Source organism: Mirounga leonina, unplaced genomic scaffold (assembly GCF_011800145.1).
Source record: "Mirounga leonina isolate KUSES-001 unplaced genomic scaffold, KU_Mleo_1.0 Mir_175, whole genome shotgun sequence".
Lineage (NCBI taxonomy): Eukaryota > Metazoa > Chordata > Mammalia > Carnivora > Phocidae > Mirounga > Mirounga leonina.
Window position 1 is genome coordinate 17,217,281 of NW_023270453.1, and position 18,672 is coordinate 17,235,952.

The window sequence follows — 18,672 nt, forward strand, 5'->3', positions numbered from 1 at the left end:
CTTTCCTTCGGGCTTCCTGAGGGTGATGTCATCTGGACACATGGAAACTTATTGTTCCAGTGAGACCCTCTGAAGTGTCCTTTGTTGGGATGCCCAGGCCCACGGCTCACAAGCCAAGGAGATTGAGTGGTGATGGCATTCTGCGGTTGGACCCGCTTCCCCGGCAGAGCAGGATCATGCAGAAACCTCTCCAGGGGATGCTGCCACTCAGGAGCCACATGCATGACACCCAGCCACTGTTTTTGTTGTTGTTGTTTGGTTGGTTGGTTCCATTCCCATAAATGTGACATGAACCAACATTATAACAAATACCATTTTTTCCCTCCCTCGACCAGCACCCCCACCCCTTATGCCAGCTTGCCACATGCTGGCTGAGCTCTCTGAATGTTCTAACGCTCAGAGGACAAAGAGAGTCTGTGCAGTACATGTAGCTCAGCTCCCTTCCTCCCCAGACTTACTACACCAGTTGCCCGGTAGGTGCTGTCCTGCCTTGGAGTTACTTCTGCTATTTATGTTTTCTGTGGTGTCTGTTTTTTTTTTTTTGAAAGAGGTAACCTGTTTCTTAGAAATTTCACCTTAGGTTGAGAAAGAGCATCCTCTGAGACTTGCCTTTGAGCAGGGGCCACAGGAAAGAGAAGAACCTGTAAATTTTAAGTGTAAGAACGGCAAATGGAAATGTTTTTTCCTTCCCGTGTATTACACGGGTAGTGATAGACCTTGAGGGACAGGCGTTCATGTCCCTCAGTGAAGTTCAAAGAGGCTGAGCGGCCTACAGAGACTGAAGGTTCCCCCACCTAACCCATAGCTCAGAGCACCCAGATGATACAGTGACTAGCAAAATCTGTAGGTGTAAAGGGATTTTCATTGTTTCTCATAATAATTTTGTTTTGCTTTTATTCTTTCAACTGGAAAATTATTCCCGTTGAAAATTTTCAATCATTACGCATAGAAAGATGTTTAGCAAGGACCGTTCAGCACTTGGAAGCTGTGAAAATCTACTTGCACTCTCAAAACATCTGTAACCCCCAGTGGAGTTTGGCTCTCACTCCTCTACCTCCCTTCCAGTAAAAACACAGGAGAATGGCAGTTTCCCATCGATGCTGCTGCGCAAAGCCATAATCTTGGGAAGAAATGAGTAAACACATCACTGAATAGCAGCATGAAAGAAGAGACACAATTGCCTGGTTGTTTCAGTGAAATAACATAGGGAATTAGTTGACTGTGTTCATGTAGATTTGGGTTTATGTACCTCCCACACATACATACACATACATGCACACTGACAAATATCTTTAAGAATGAGATTACTATCTCGGGCGCCTGGGTGGCTCAGTCGGTTAAGCGACTGCCTCCGGCTCAGGTCATGATCCTGGAGTCCCGGGATCGAGTCCCACATCGGGCTCCCTGCTCAGCGGGGGGGTCTGCTTCTCCCTCTGACCCTCTTCCCTCTCGTGCTCTCTGTCTCTCATTCTCTCATTCTCTCTCTCAAATAAATAAATAAAATCTTAAAAAAAAAAAAAAGGAAATAGATACTATAAAAAAAAAAAAGAATGAGATTACTATCTGTTTTTATAGAGGACAAATGTTAGGCTCAAAGAAGTAAATAGCTTCTCCAAGGTCAAGTAGATTTATACAAATATCTTTTTATGTTCTATCAGGCTAGCCTGATACAGTGTATGTCGACAGGGAGAACAGAGCGAGGACTGAACTCGCCTGTTTTATACAACATGAGACTGCTGACAGACCCTGACACAGTGACCATTAAGCTTTCATTCCTTATGATTTACCAATCAGTGAATTAGCTAAAAAAAAAAAAAAAACAACGTAAAAAAGCCTGTCATATTTAAAATACAGTTTTTCCATTTTAACATAACCATATATTGATTTTACAATTTAAAAATATGTTAAAATATAACTTGTTGTTAGGTAATGAATATTAATTTTACATCTATTACTTAATAAGGTGTTTCTGAAGTGAACCCTAAATGTAGAAAACCCTCACTTTACCATATAGTGAAGTTGAAGCTACTATCTTGCTAACCTTGTACAAAAATGAGTAACAAAAGGATTAAAAGTCATCAATTGCAGGTTGATTGCATATGTTTGATATCCTTTCAATGATCTGTCTGAACAAGAATTAATATTGATGTTTCATCAGATGATTTTGCATGCCATGACCAAAGCCAATTAATGCTTCAGAACTTCAACAAACAATGAAATTGTTTGCAAACACCATTGCAAGAAAAAACTGTCTATGTCTCAGACTCTGTGTATGCCAACAGATTCAATTATTAAAAAGGGGAATGCTTAATGGACATTCAAAATATGCATTATGGTGACATTGGGAATCCATAATGAAGGAAATCTGAGGTACAAGTCACGAAAGGACCGTCCATCATTGGGATTCAGTCTGGGATTGCCTGGGAGCTGGGACCTGTAAGGTATGAAGCACATTCATTTTAAGCCCCCAACAGCTTTTCAGATAATTCCTTTTATCATCTTCTTTCTCTCCTGGACCATTCTCCTGCAACTTGCTTCTTCTGCTCAGGAAAATGATCCAGGGATCTAGTTCAACTTATAGCGGAGACCAAGAGAGGACACATACATTCATTAAGGACTCCCTTTGTAACAGGCATTTTGTACATATTTTCCTATTTAGCAACAAAATAGATCTACAATAATGGGTAATATAATAGTCTCCCCCCTTTACGCATGGGCTAGCCAAGGCTGATGTCCTTTAAGTAAGTACTAGAGAAAGCCTTTGAAACATATTCTGTTTTTTTCTCCAATGGTTAACCTCTTTCCACCACCTCACCCAATTTGACATAAATAATTTAACACAGAATTGTTTAGGACCACATGGAGAGAACAGTATTTAACTAAAGGGAAACCATTGTTCAGAATGAAAGTTCAGTCTTTGGGACAACAATATGTTTTGGGAGAACTTCTTGGACGGTCAGAGATTTCAAAGCTCTTTTCATAAAAATCATTTGGCAACTGTCTCCTTTTATATGCCATCATTCTCAAAATGTATGTGCCCTGGAAACTCCTTTATACTCTTTAAATTTATAAAGGACCTCAAAGAGGTTTTGTTAGTATGAGTTATATCTATCAATATGTACTATATTAGAAATTAAAACAGAATTTTAAAAAGTATATTTATGTAATAATCTATTTAAAAATTACCATAATAAACTCATTACAGGTTAACATAAATCACATTTAATATAACTGTTTTCTAAAATACAAAGGAAATGTGGTGAGATGAGTGGCACTGTGCTATGTTTGCAGATTTCTTGAGTGATAGCAGATAGCTGGATTTTCATATCTGCTTCAGCATTCCACCTGTCAAATATGTTGTTTTTGTTGAAGTATATGAAGAAAATTCTGTCCCTGGAGACATGCAGTTGGAAATGCCAAGAAGTATTTTAATAACTAACCCACGTATTTGTAAATATTCTTTGATAATACACCAAAATTCCACAAGTGGTCATTCCTTAGAGATTAGCTCTGATGTGGAAACCAAAACCATATCAATGAACTTTTCACACTCTTTGACATGAAAACCCACTGGACCTTGATTGTGTGATAGCCTGCATTCTTCATTTATAAAATATATGGCTCACTGAAATAATTTTGTCTGTTAGTCATTCTCCAGGTAAAAGTGGTGTGCCCTGGAAGAGCAGCCTCTGGGCTGGCCACTCAGTTGCACAGGTGCCATTCCTCAAAGCACCTGTTGTATTTGGCACAGCAGGAGTGCTTTATATGCATTTCTGAATTTTCATTCCCAGATAATGAAAAGACATACTCAAGAATGAAGTTTTAACTAACTTAATATTTTGTTCCTATTCATCAGGGGCATTCTTTTTTTTTAATTTTTTTTTATACAACTGGCTTTTTCTTCTTCTGTGAGCATTACCAGTGGAGGATAGAGTGACCACCAATAGAACTCGAAGCACTGTCTTGATTTTTTTCCCCATTGCCTTTGAATTTTAGTGAAACTTTGTAAAAATACTGTGGCAGGTTCTCAATGTCTGTGGGTTTTTTTTTTTTTTTTTATGAAGGAATGAATACAAAATACTTATGTGTGCACCTCATCCAATTATCTCACAGAGTTACTATGGGAATCTCAAGAAACAAATATTTGTAAATGGCAAAAAAAGACACAAATGTAAAATACTTGAAAGTTGTAATGTCTAATCCATTCAAGTTCCTTTCAATAATATTCAGGAAGTATTGGGGATGAAAAGTATCATATTTAATGTCTTTCATTTGCTTTTTTTTTTTAAAAGATTTATTTATCTATTTATTTGAGAGAGAGAGAGAACACATGAGAGGGGATAGGGTCAGAGGACGAAGCAGACTCCCTGCCGAGCAGGGACTCCAGGATCATGACCTGAGCTGAAGGCAGTCGCTCAACCAACTGAGCCACCCAGGCGCCCCTCTTTCATTTGCTTTTATGTGTTCCCTTACCCACCCCTTACTTCTGCTCTTGCCCATATGGGTTGAAGTACTTATTCCATGACTTGTTTTGAGGATTGAGTGAATGCAGAGCCACAAAGGCACTCTTGCAACATAACTATGGATCCATTTATTGAAGCAAAGTATTGTATGATCTTAGACAACAGTAATAATGAAGAATAATGTTCAAATTAGGAGGCTGGGGAAAAGGACTCATAAAAGATAAGGCATTTGAACTTTTTGAGACTTAAATGATACTAGCAAAGTCAAAGAGGTGTGTCATGTGGACTGGTGAGTAGCAATGTAGGATCTAGATTTTAGAGGTGGTTATATCTAGGTGGTGTTGGCAAAGGAAGACTTAAATTCACGCAACCTAGATAGATCTAGGAGAACAGTCATGGAGCAGCGATAATATGATCCACAGAATTTTTCACGATATTTCCTATCATGGTAGTGTGGGTAACAGATGAAAGACCTTTGGCAAGAGGCGATAAAGAAAATATATTCCAGGGCGCCTGAGTGGCTCAGTTGGTTAAGCGACTGCCTTCGGCTCAGGTCATGATCCCAGGGTCCTGGGATCGAGTCCCACATCGGGCTCCCGGCTCAGCAGGAAGCCTGCTTCTCCCTCTCCCACTCCCCCTGCTTGTGTTCCTGCTCTCGCTGTCTCTGTCTCTGTCAAATAAATAAATAAAATCTTTAAAAAAAAAAAAAAGAAAATATATTCCATACATGAAAGGATAGAGACATGAGTAAATGAAAAGAAAAATTATTTTAACAATTATTTATTGTGGACCACCAAAAAATAGAAACAGTACGATAATAGCCTTTCTAGATGATATGATAACTGGTACCTTCAGGATGTTTGACTTAGGGGACTGCACTACACACATCTGGGCACAGCTCTGAAGGGGGTTTTGGGTAGGTTAGAAGAAGAAACAGAAGTGGTAATTCCTAGTCACAGACAACAGGCACTCCCAGGAGACAAATGGTCTGGAAATCCTGTCTTACCAGCAAACACCTTCACTTACTCACCAGCAAGTGAGAAGTGCATTCCATCCCTGTTCTAAACCCCTGCAAATAACGGCAACAATAATTTCAAGATGCGAGGCTTCACACTGTGGGATCTTAATCCATGCTTGTTAGCCGGACGTGTTCCCTCACAGGATGGAGAGCGCTCTTGATTAGCATAATACTCCACAGCATGTCTTCAGCTTCAGATCACTGTCAGGTTCAGAATAATCATAGCAGCTATTTTTAAAATGCTGTAATTTTAAAAATAGTCTTGCAATAAGACAGCTGATTGTCCTAATGCCTCTCCCTTTTAGACATTCATCAATATTGCTATTTAGATTACATACATAGTGCATTTATGATTATGCTATTTAAAATGTCTCATATTTGTTGTTTTGTAGGCATTAGGCACTGGGCTGAAGACTTTAAAGCTCTTGTCTTATATGATTCACACAAACCCTAGGAGGTTGCAGATGAAGACATTTGTAAGATAGAGGTTAACCTGTCTGACAGAACACAGAGTAGGTGCTGCAGCTGGAACTATTTTCAGGTCTCTGATTCCAATAACCATGTGTGTCCTTCTAGAGAGGATATTTCTACTATTTATAACAAAGCATGTGTGTAAAATGCAAGTGATGTTATGTCTAAATCTCAAAAACACGGCATACATATTTTTGTATTCTTTTAAATAAAGTTAAATAATTACATTTATTCAATGAGTTAGATTAGTATTGTTCATAATAGAAAGAGACCATATTTAGACAATGGTTGAGGACCTACTATGTGTTGGGCACTGTGGAAGTGACTTTGCCTCTTTCATCTCACTTAATACATGTACAGTAGAAATCTTTGTCAATGTTTTCTGAATAAGAAAATCTACACTCAAGCGCTCACAGCAGACCCAGGATTTCAACACAGAGGCTTTGACACCAAGTCTTTGTCATGTAAATGAACTTAATATAAGCCATTTTAAGAACCGTGTTTATTCCTGGAACCATCTTCATCATCCTTAAAAAGCGAAACCATTAGGGTTGGCTTTACACATTATCAGAAATGAAGTACTCACTTCCTAAACATAAAAGAGTTTATCAATAAGAAAGCCAACTGGGAAGATCCAAAGCCTCTGTAAGATGAGGGCACATAGGACGTAGTAGGGATTCTGTTCTGAATTTGCCCAGTTGGCCTCTCCCAACTTGCTGCAAATGATCCATGTTCTTTGTGGGTAAAAGGGAAAGAAGGAGAGATTTAACAGTTAATGATCACTGTGTCTCTGGAATAAGCACTCCTCACAATAACCCCCTGAAGTAGAAAAAACAATTCTGTCCAATTTACAGTGGAAGAAAATTAAACAAATTAAGATAAGAAACTCACTGGGCACCCCATGGATGAGGAAGTCACTCACAATGGTGAATCAGGCCTCAAAATGTACAACTTGATTTTGCTTAAGACAAGCTTTAACATTTTATTTGTCAGAACATAAAAAAGTTGTTGTTAAATATTAAAAATAAGCAAGTGAAATACATTGAGGTTTTCAGAAAGAAAGTAAAGAATGAGAAATAGAAATCTCTCCTCACTGGTTAAAATGATGAGTTGCACTACTATTTATAGAATTTGGCCTCTAGAGCTTTCTGCTGGGTCATCTTCCTCTTCTCTAAAAGGAATGGAGTGGCTGAAGAATTAGAGAAAATGCTGTCATACAAAAGATTCAGCCACAGCTCTAAATTTCCAAGAAAGTTAAAAAAATATATAGATGGTAGCATTGGCAGAGGATCGCCAGGCCTGCTCATAGTGTCATTCATTCTTTTGATGCATTTTCTTATACCATACATCAGTTCTTTATTAACAGTGCCCTGAATTCCAAGTAGATTAGAGAAGTACATTATGTACAGTTTTGCTTCATATACTTAATACATTATTTACACTTCTATTTTCAGACCATAAATTATTTGCATTTTGTTACATTCTTTCATCTACACTAAAAATACTTGGGGACTCAAGTGTACTCTCAGACAACAAGGAGCCTTGTTCACTCTACTCCATTCTGGACATCTGCACAGAAATCTCCTCTTACCTTGTGTTAATTAAGAAACATGTACTGTCTCTCTCAACACTTGGATCTTCAAGACCAGAGATTTTTTTTTTTTAAGATTTTATTTATTTGAGAGAGAGAGAGAGAGAATGTGTGAGACAGAGAGCATGAGCGAGCGGGTGAGCGGGTTCAGAAGGAGAGGGAGAAGCAAACTTCCCACTGAGCAGGGAGCCCAATGTGGGACTCTATCCCAGGACCCGGGATCATGACCTGAGCCAAAGGCAGATGCTTAACCAACTGAGACACCCAGGTACCCCAAGACCATGGATTTTTTAAAATCCTCGTGTAGTCCTGTGCTGTCTGCAGTTCACCATAAACTTCACATTGAGGAAGGTGGCTTTAAGGGAGTCACAAGAGAATAGAATTAAATGTTAATAATTTAGGTCCCCATTACTTGCACACTTATTCATTCTGTAGGTGATAGTAAGTACTAGAATCAAGGGACAGAGTTAAAAAGGGAGCAGATCAGATCTTCATCCCCATAGAACCTTATAGCCCATCAATGAAAACAAGTTTCCTAACAGCTAACTACACATTTCCTTGCTTATGATTGTTGTGAGTTTTCTAGGAAGATGAAGTGTCCTTCATGAGTGTATATCAGAGAGCATGGGGAAGTTGTTGAGTATGAATCATAAATGTGACAATTGATGGGGCACCTGGGTGGCTCAGATGGTTAAGCGTCTGCCTTCGGCTCAGGTCATGATCCCGGGGTCCTGGGATCGAGTCCCGCATTGGGCTCCCTGCTCCTCGGGAGCCTGCTTCTCCCTCTGCCTCTCTCTCTCTCTGTGTGTGTCTCTCATGAATGAATAAATAAAATCTTTAAAAAAAAATGTGACAATTGATGTGAGATCTTAAATAAGAGTAGCTGTAAAAACATGGAAGAATGTGAAGGTTGTGTTCTGGATTGGAGAAATAGCCTGCACGAGGGCTGTAAATTCTGTAATTGTACAGTGCTTTCAAAGCAAAGAGAAGAAATATAGTTTGGGAGTCTGCTAGGGACTGAATGTTCATCTACCCCTAAATCCATATGTTAAAGCCTAACCCCCAGTGGGATGGTATTTGGAGGTGGGGCTTTTAGGAGGTATGAGGTCATGAGAGTGGGGTCCCAATGAATTGATTAGTGCCCTTATAAAAGAGCCCCAGGGAGCCCCCTCACCTCTTCCTTCATGTAAAGACACAGTGAGGAGATGTGGTCTGTGAACCAGGAAGAAGGTCCTCACCAGACACTGTCTGTTGGTGACTTGGTCTTGGACTTATAGGCTCCAGAATTGTGAGAAATAGATCTCTGTTCTTTATAAGCCCCACAGTCTATGGTCCTTTGTTGTAACAGCTGAAATAGACTAAGACATGGGTCGAAATCACAGAGGAAACACCCAGCAGTAGGTTACGCAGCTAGTTTTTTTTTTTTTTTTGTCTTTATCTAGCAAGAAGTGAGTACTCATTGTATTTCCTCAGCTAGAGAGGGACATGGTTTGATTTTTGTTTTTTAAAGCTCACTCTGGTTATAACTGGAGAATGGATTAGTGCGAGGCAAGAGTGAATGTAAGGATGTATGTTAGAAAGCAGTTGAGGGACGCCTGGGTAGCTCAGTCAGTTAAACGTCTGCCTTCAGCTCAGGTCATGATCCTGGGGTCCAGGGATCGAATCCCACATCAGGCTCCTTGCTCAGCAGGAAGCTTACTTCTCCCTCTGCCTCTGCTGCTCCCCCTGCTTGTGCTCTCTCTCTCTCTGTCAAATAAATAAATAAGATCTTAACAAAAAAGAAAGCAGTTGAGGAGGTACAGCTGAGAGAGATGGCTTGAGTGATGGTGGACATATTTGGAAATTACTGATGAGATGATGCTGACAAGCTTGGTGGGCATATATACGGGGTGGGGGTGAGAACGTGGGACTTCCAGGTATGTGGATTTTTGGATGAGAATTGGGTGAATACGGGTGCCAGTCACTAGAGAAAAACTGGGGAAGATGGTTTACACTTGATACTTGATAAATAATATATAATAATAATATATCTAATTCAAGAGAAGTGTAAGGGAGAGCTAATGAAAGAGCTATGGATGAGTCTGATATGCTTATGAAAATGTATCAGGTGAAATGAGTCCAGAGCAGTGGAATTGAAGTACTTGATATGGTATTTTCAAGAATAATAAACTACAGTTAAGTTTGAGTGTCAACCAAATATGAGAATACTTCATAGATCCATAACTTCATATCAATGAAACGTTTATGCCAATGTTGTTAATAAAAGATAAAAGTGAGCTTAACAAACAATGAATCATGGAACACTTCATCTAAAACTAATGATGTAATGTATGGGGATTAACATAAGAATAAAAAAAATTATTCTTATCATCTCATAGCTTCAGACCCTGGTTAAAGTGGAGAGTGGCAAGGCTGAGGGTTACATGTGGCAGATTTCAGATGTGCTTAAATAAACCATTTCTCAGCAAAAAAAAAAAAAAAAAAAAAGTGAGCTTAGGGTTGAGTCCAATAATCTAAAAATATTCCTTCTTTATTAAATGAGTCTGAATGGTGATATTAGTTGGTTTTAATCAACATTCATAATACAAATTACTCTTTTTAAATAAAAGAGAATAATGTGTCAATTTCCTAAATTGTTATTTGATGGAGTGGAATTCTGTTATGGGGATTTCCCCCAGAAAGATATGTTAATGTCCTAAGTCCCTGTACCTATGAATGTAACCTTATGTGGAAAGAGAGTCTTAATCAAGTGAAGATAAAGTCATTACGGTGGACATTAATGTAGTATGACCTGTATCCTTATGCAAAGGGGAAATGCCCCATGAAGACAGACACACAGGGAGAATGCCATGTGACTAGGGAGGCAGAGACTGGAGCAACTCTGGAAGGCAAGGTTGACAAGCACCCCTGAAGCTATAAAGTCACAAGGAGGGACCCTCCTCAGTCTCAGAGAAAGCACAGTGTTTAGACTCCAGGACTGTGGGAGAGTAAATTTCTCTTCCTTTAAGCCACGGGTGTGTGGCCATTTGTTTGGCAGCCCTAGGAAACTAATCCAAAACCTATCAATGTTAAAAGGGATTTTGGCTTTATTCTTTATTTCAGAGTACCCAAAAAGGCATCATGAAAGAAAAGAAAAAAGGCATAGCTCAGTAAAGTCTCGAACAAGAAAAAGGAAGGGAAGAGAAGGAAAGACTACATAGCTCCATTCTTGAAACTTGGCAATCAAGTCAGGTTGAACATGTTTGAAGCAACTTTCCCTCATCCTCCTCTCTCAAGTTAGGGAGATCCTCAGAAAAAGAAGATATTTTAAGTATGCTGAAAGTCTTAATTTTCCTCCTTTGGAAGTAGTATCTGAAGGCTTCAGAGCACAGAATGATCAAATGAAGATGGAACCATCAATTTAATTCAAATGATTGCCCTTCTAAAGAAAAACAGCACTGATAAGGAAGGGAGTCATATCAATTCAATAAAATTTAACTCAAACATTTTTGAAAGAATGAGTGCCATTTTAACAAGACTGTATTTTTCACTTAGGAAATAGAAAATACACATTTTTTTTGGTTTGTTTTAAAGAGTATCTAAACTAAAGCTGGTCTTTGGAAGAATGATATTCTGCTTCTCCTTAAAATGCTCACACTTAAAACTATTAACTAAGCATAATGAGCTGTTTAAATAGCCAACTGTTTCTCCTGAACTAAAGGCTAGTATATGAATGAAAAAGAAAATCATGAGAATTCTGTGTTCTGTCTCTAGAGGCATCAGTGTGTTTTATATTAGGTGTTAAATTGTTCCATTTAAAATGAACTAAATATAGCTATTATTAAAAAAGAAATTGGCGTTGGGCATATTTATTATCTAAATCATCCTCTAAACTAAATCACAGTTGTTATTGTGTTTTAGATTTCTAGCTACCTGCATGAAACCATGCCCAGTTTTTCCAGCAGTAAGCTCTTTCTAGGAGGGAAGTGCTGTCTCTTTAACACTTTTCCATTCTAAATCCTCATATATTATTTATTAAGTATCAAGTGTAAAATTTAGCAGGGCAACCTGAACCAAAACGTGCAATTCTTTTACATGAAATAGGCTCCTTTGTAACTTTATCCCTTCTGAGAAAAATTATAGGAAGCAAAAAAACCCCACAAAAGCAAAAAAAACCCCACCCCCCCCCAAACCCTGCTAGAAATGAAGTAGCTGACACATCACATATATTGAAGCTATAAGGTCTTCGAAGTGATGACTTGATTTTTCATCCTCAACAATGGTTTTTGCCAGAATGCTGCTGGACTTGGAAGGGATGGTTAACAGAGCAGACACTCATGTGTAATGGCAGCATGCTACTAATTCATTTAAAAATAAATTCTGATTTGCTAGCAAGAGGAAAGAACACAACAAGAAGACATTTTCCAAGTCATCTTTCTTCTAAAATCATCCATTTTCAATATAAGCCCAAAAGCTCACACGAAGTCTACATAAGTCCCAAAGGGTCTATAAGTATAAAGACTGACATATTATAATAAAAATATAAATGCTTCACCATGAGCCTACAACACTTTCAAATACAGGACTCTGCATTCTCACCTGAACTGATACAATAGATAAGCCAAAGCAAGTAAAAAATTGTTTAATGTGTGTAATTACTCCTCATTTTAATAGGTTGTTCTAATTTGTAGTTTAAAAGGAGAGACAGATGAAAATATTTAAAACTGCAACAATTGCATTAAGATGCAACCATTGAAATGCTATCAGTTCTGGACCGCTGGTATCCCTTTCTAAAACACAGACCTTGATTAATAGGACAAATTATGCTAATGATAATGCTGAAAAAGGCTCTATTGACCTTTTAATGACAATGTTGGGTGAGTGAGGCTGCTCTAAGATCAATTCCAGAAGAAGGAAGTCAGCAACATAGTTGTTGGGGAATGTCCTAATATGTAAATACAGTCTGTTTATAAACCACAGGGAAGAGAATCCAAGATGCTGGGCCAGTAAGAACAAATATTTGCTTTAAAAACTCATAAATGGAGGCAATATCATCAAATGATAGGCTTTGGTTAGATGTGGGAAATTAAGAGAATACATTTAATTTTAAATTAGAGGACTAATTCCATTTTGGGCAAAGATAGAGTAACAGGGACCGAAATTAACTTCCTTTGTGAAACTAAAAGACTGAACTGAATATACAAACATTGGACATCAGGAAATAAAACGATCCTTGAAAAGGAGAAAAAAATCAGGTGAGCCCTATGGCTGCCTCAGGTTTCTTCATGGGCGAGCATCCAGGCCAAAGTGCGAGGGAGGAGGACCCAGGCTTAGCGCAGTGATTTCCCTGGGCTAAGGAGACAGTGCTGAGATTCCGGGGGGCCAACATGAGTCTGTGAGGCAGAGTATGGAGGGGGGACAACAGTCCAAAAAGAGGGTCTGTAGACTTGCAGAGGCCCCCTTGAATGTCCAGCTGAGTCATAATGAGCTCACACATGTAGGAAAGTACACAAAGGGAGGAAAGGAAATAGTCCTGAGAGCTATCAGAGGGCCAGGAACGGTCTGTATTCCCACCAGCAAGATTGGAAAACTAATCCATGGGCATCAGATAGAGTTTTCAAAAGGCATTGCCTCAGTACTGGAGCAAAATTACATTAGACTATAGATTGCCTTAACAGTTTAGAGACCTCAATAAGACCTCAAAAGGATCCAACTCTTAAAGTAACTTACCTGCATGCCAGAACAAAGGTTGAGAGTATTATATGAATAACATAATAGCCTGGATCCAATCAAGTAAAATTCACATTGCCTGTCATCCAATAAAGATACTGGACAAACAAAGAAGCAGGAAAATATGACTCATCACAAGGAGAAAAATCCATCAGTAGAAATAGATGCAGAAGTGACACCAATGATAGAACTGGTGGACAAAGACATTATAAAAACATCCAACCATAATTATCTTCCATATGCTCAAGAGGATAGAGGGAAGATTGAGAATGTTAACCAGAGACACCAAAATATAAAAGAGAACCAATTGATCATCTGGAGACTGAAACAATGCATCCAGCATTACTCTGAAACTAAAGACATTATAAAGAAAGAAAACTATTGACCTATATCCCTCATCAACATAGATGCCAGAATTCTTAATTGGATGTTAGAAAATTGAATCCAACATTCAGATCAAGTGGATCTATCCCAAGAATTCAATTTGGTTGAACATTTGAATAAATCCATCCACATAAGTCTCCATATCACAGATTAAAAAGAAAAAAAAAAAATAGGACCATCTCAATAGATGCAAAATTCAATTTTCATTCCTGATAAAAATTTTCAGCAAACTAGCAATAGGAAGGAAATTCTTCACACTAATAAGGGAATCTGTGAAATGTCTAGAGCTGGTATTATATTTAATAGTGAAAGACTGAATCTCCAAGAACAGGAACAAAGATAGGATTCTTGCTACACCCCACTTCTATTCAACATTGTGCTGGTGGTCCTCATATTAGGCAAGGAAGAAAAAAAAAAAGCAACCAGATTGGAAATAAAGGCATAAAACTGTCTTTCTTTATAGGTAAATTGTGGTTATCTACATAGAAAATCTTATGAAATCTACAATAGATTTGGCAATGATATGACACCAAAGGCACACACAACAAAAGGATAAATACACAAATTAGACTTCATGAAAAATATCAAGTTTAAACATAAATGGTTGTTGAGTTTTAGGAATTCTCTATATATTCTGGATAGTAATCCCTTGTCAGATATATGATTTGCAAATATTTTCTCCCATCCCATGGGTTGCCTTTTCACTCTTATAGTGTCCTTTGGTGCACAAAAGTTCTTAATTTTCATGAAGTCTAATTTGTGTATTTATTCTTTTGTTGTGTCTACACCTGAAAATAATATTATACTGTATGTTAACTAATGAATTTAAACAAAAACTTAAAAAAAAAACCAAACCCTCAACAACCCAAAACAACCCAATTCAAAAATCAGCAAGGGACTTCAATTGGCATTTCTCCAATGAAGATATACAAATGGCCAATAAGGACATGAGAAGTTGCTCAACATCACTAACCATTAGGGAAATGCGAATTAAAATCACAGGGCGATACCACTGCATACCCATTAGGATGGCTACTATCAGAAAACCAGAAAATTGCAAGTGTTGATGAGGATGTGGAAAATTGGAACACTTGTGCACTGTTGGTGGGACTGTAAAATGGTGCAGCCACTGTGGAAATACTATAATGAGTCCCCAAAAAGTTAAAAATAGAATGACCATATGGTCCAGAAATTCTCCTTCTCCATATATACTCAAAACAACTAAAAGCAGGGTCTTGAGGACATATGTATACCCCATGTTCACAGCAGCATTATTCACAGTAGCTAAAATATGGAAGCAACCCCTTTCTCCCACAGAAGGATGGATAAACAAATGTTGTCTATCCATACAATAAATATTATTCAGCATTAAAAGGGAAGGAAATTCTGACTCATGCTTTGACATGAATGAACCTGGAGGACATTGTATTAAATGAAATAAAGCAGTCATTACTACATTTGGGTGCCTGGGTGGCTCAGTTGGTTAAGCATCTGCCTTTGGCTCAGGTAATGAATCCAGGGTCCTGGGATTGACCCTGCATCGGGCTCTCTGCTCAGCGGAGAGCCTGCTTCTCTCTCGCGCGCTGCTTGCCGCTCTGCCTGCTTGTTCTCTCTCTCTCAAATAAATAAATAAAATCTTAAGAAAAAAAAGAATGAAGCAGTCACAAAAAGGCAATATTGCTTGAATCCACTTATATGAAGTAATTAGTCAAAATCATAAAGACAGAAAATAATGGTGGATGGCAAGAGGTGTGGGGAGAGAAGAATGGGGAGTCATTGTTTAATGGGTGTAGAGATACAGTTTTATAAGACAAGAAGAGCCATGAAGCTGGATGGTGGTGATGGCTGCACAATGTATGAATGTACTTGATACTAGTGAACTGTAAACTTAGAAGTGGGTAAGATGGTAAACTTTATGTTATGCATATTTTACTGCAATAAAAAATTGGAAAAAAATTGTAGTTCTGTATACTAGAAATGGATATTCAAAAATACAAATTTAAAAAAACAATACCACAGTAGAGTAAAAAATATGAAACTTAGAGATAAATCTAATAAAGTATATATAAGTTCTGTACCCTGAAACAATATACTACTGAAACAAATTAAAGAAGATCTAAATAAATGGAGAGATATATCTGTTTCTTCCATTGTTCAGTCAATATATAGGTCTGTTCAGTTTATGGGGATGAGGAATACATATGCCAGCTGAGGAGTGGATTCATTGGATAATTCTAGCTACTCTGAAAAATTAACTCCCAATTTTCATGGCTTCATATGATTGAATTTTGTTTCTTGCTTACATGACAGACCAGTGTGTGTGTTAGTTAGGTTTCTGCTGATCCAGAGACCTCGGGCCCTCTAGATTCCTTCACTTACCTTCTCTTGACGGGAGGAGCTATGAAAGATTGTGTGAGGGGGATTTTTATATGAAGGAACTTTATATCTTTAACTTCAGTTTTGGAATTCTGCTTCTGAATGTTGGCTTTATGGTTTCATATCCTCTATTTAAAAAGAATAGTAGGGGGACAGTCTTTATTAGCCAGATATTCATAGCCCCAGGTTTCTAGAAATGTACAAAAATTGTTATGAGATGTAATACTGTCTTCCACAGAGTCAGCTTTCACCATACCACTCTGATTTCTCATTTTGTAGAGTTAGGAATTGCATTTGCCTTTATGCCCATCTTCTTGTGCATTAATTTCTCAGAGTAGCTCTTAAGCATCATTAAAAAAAAAAAACTGTAGTGATTTGGGGGAATAGGAAAAATAAAGCAAAATGAGGATTAATATCTATTCAATGAATTAATTCATACATTTATTAAATATTTACTAAACCCCTGTTAGAGGGTAGGCACTATTCTGGGCCCTGAGAATGCATCAGGGAACAAGAAAGAAAAAAAAAATCCTGTTTTAATGGAGCTTACTTTCCAATTGAGAAAGATAGAAATAAATAGAATGAATAAATCACATAGTATTTTAAAAGTTGGAGTTCTATGGTATGAAAAAGCTGTGGAATGGTATAGAGTGGAGAGGAAGAGGTAGAATATTACTGCAAGTATAAATAAGTACAAGTAAGATAGTCAGGGAAAGGCCTGCTGAGAAAGTCACATATGATCAAAGACTTGAGGAAGGAAAGTAGTAGTGTTGCAAGCAAAGGTGTAACAGCAAATGGAGGGATATCTAGAATGTCCTATGAATAGCAAAGAGACCAGTACGTATAGAGTGGTGTAAGCCATAAAGAGAGTAGTAGGATTTGAGGATAGAGAAGCATGGTAGAGAAACAAACAAACAAACAAACAAAAACAGTGCATGGCCCGTTAGGTGATTGAATGGGCTTTGACTTTGACTTTGAGTCAAGGATCATTGGAGAGACTTGACCAGAGGAGATAAATAATCTGACCTGTTTTTTTTTTTTTTTTTTAAGTCATATTCTAGCTGATGTGTTGAAATAAATTCTGCAGTAGAAGCAAGGAGATAAATAATTCTGGCAAGAGTTGATGTTCACTAAGACCAAGATGGTAGCAGTAGAGGTGATGATGTGTAGTAGATGAATATGGAATTTTGGTGAAGACAGACCCATTAAAATCTGTTAATAAGTTGGGCATGGTGTGTGAGGAAGGAGTTAGGAGTAAGATTCTGTTCAGTGCACTTGTTTATGTTTGGCGTTCCCTTAACTAAGAAAGGATAGAGTATGGGAGAATGGGTTCAAAGGTAACGACCAAGAGCTCATTTCAAAATAAGCTAAGTGTTACAGATTTGGTGGAGATGTTGAGAACACACTTGTATTTGTGATTCCTAGTCAGGAGAAATACTGGTGATATAAATGTGGGGTTTTTCAGCTTCTGGACAGTGTTGAAAGCCATGGAACTGACTGTGATCACCAAACAAGTTAAATATAGATAGAGGAAAGGAGTCCAAGGATTGCACCCTGGAACATTCCAACATTTAGAGATTGGGAAGATGAACCTGAATCAGGAAAGGCAGTTGAAAAACTGGTAGAGGAAAGCCAACAAATCATGGTGTCCTGGATACCAAGCAAGGGAAGGACAAACATGATGAAGATTATTGATGACTTCCTTCCCATGAACAGTTTTGGTCTAGGAGTTTGGGGGAATGCCAGCTTAAAGTCAGGTTTCAGACAGAATTGGAGGGGGAGAAGCATTGGAGATATCCAATATACATGAGTTTTTCTGCAGATAATAGGACAATTTCTGTTGGAGCAAGTGGAGTCTAGACAGGGTTTTTGTTTGTTTCTATTTTAAGGCTGGAGAAATAACAGTAGGGGAACTTCCAAAAGAAATGGAAAAATTGATGCAGAATCAATAATTACTGAAGCAATATTCTTGAATCGATGAAAGAAAGTGGAATCTAGTCCACAAGGGGATTTGGATGAAATCACAAATACATATTCTTTAGTAACAGAAGATTAGACAGATTTGTGGATAACATCCCAGTGGTTGGGTACATGTGCTGGTCAGAACTTCTGGTTCCGCTTTGGTGGCTGTTTGTTTCATTTCATTTCATTTTCTTAAATGAGAAACATGACATTAGTTTACAGTGGGAAACTACTAGATGCTAGATGTTCAGATAGAAAAAGCAGACCGTGGTTGTTTACGAGATTGAGTGTGGAAGGGGCCCTGGAAACAGAATAATGAAAGTACAGCTTTAGGTACACCTGTACCCGCTGTCACATATGTCAGGGGAGACCAGCACGGATGGACGTTTTCTCCACAAGTCTTAAGATACAATGTGGAGTGAGTGGAGAGCAGGAGTCAAGCAGGGGTGGCTTTTGCCAAAGAAGCAGCAAGAGACCTAGAGTCCTATGCAGGGGTGGTTCCGGGACATAAACTGAGGAAGGGAGAGTGGGAAGGGGGAGGGCAAGGAGGGGCACGAGTAGGGAGGGAAGGACAACTAGAAAGCAGTATGGCAGAGGGAGTGGAGTCTCTGGGGGACTGAAGGGTTACTGTTGCCTTGGAGACCCCAGAGCCGAGGGAGCCAAGAAGGAAGCAGCAGTCAGAGATGGGCTGCAAAGAC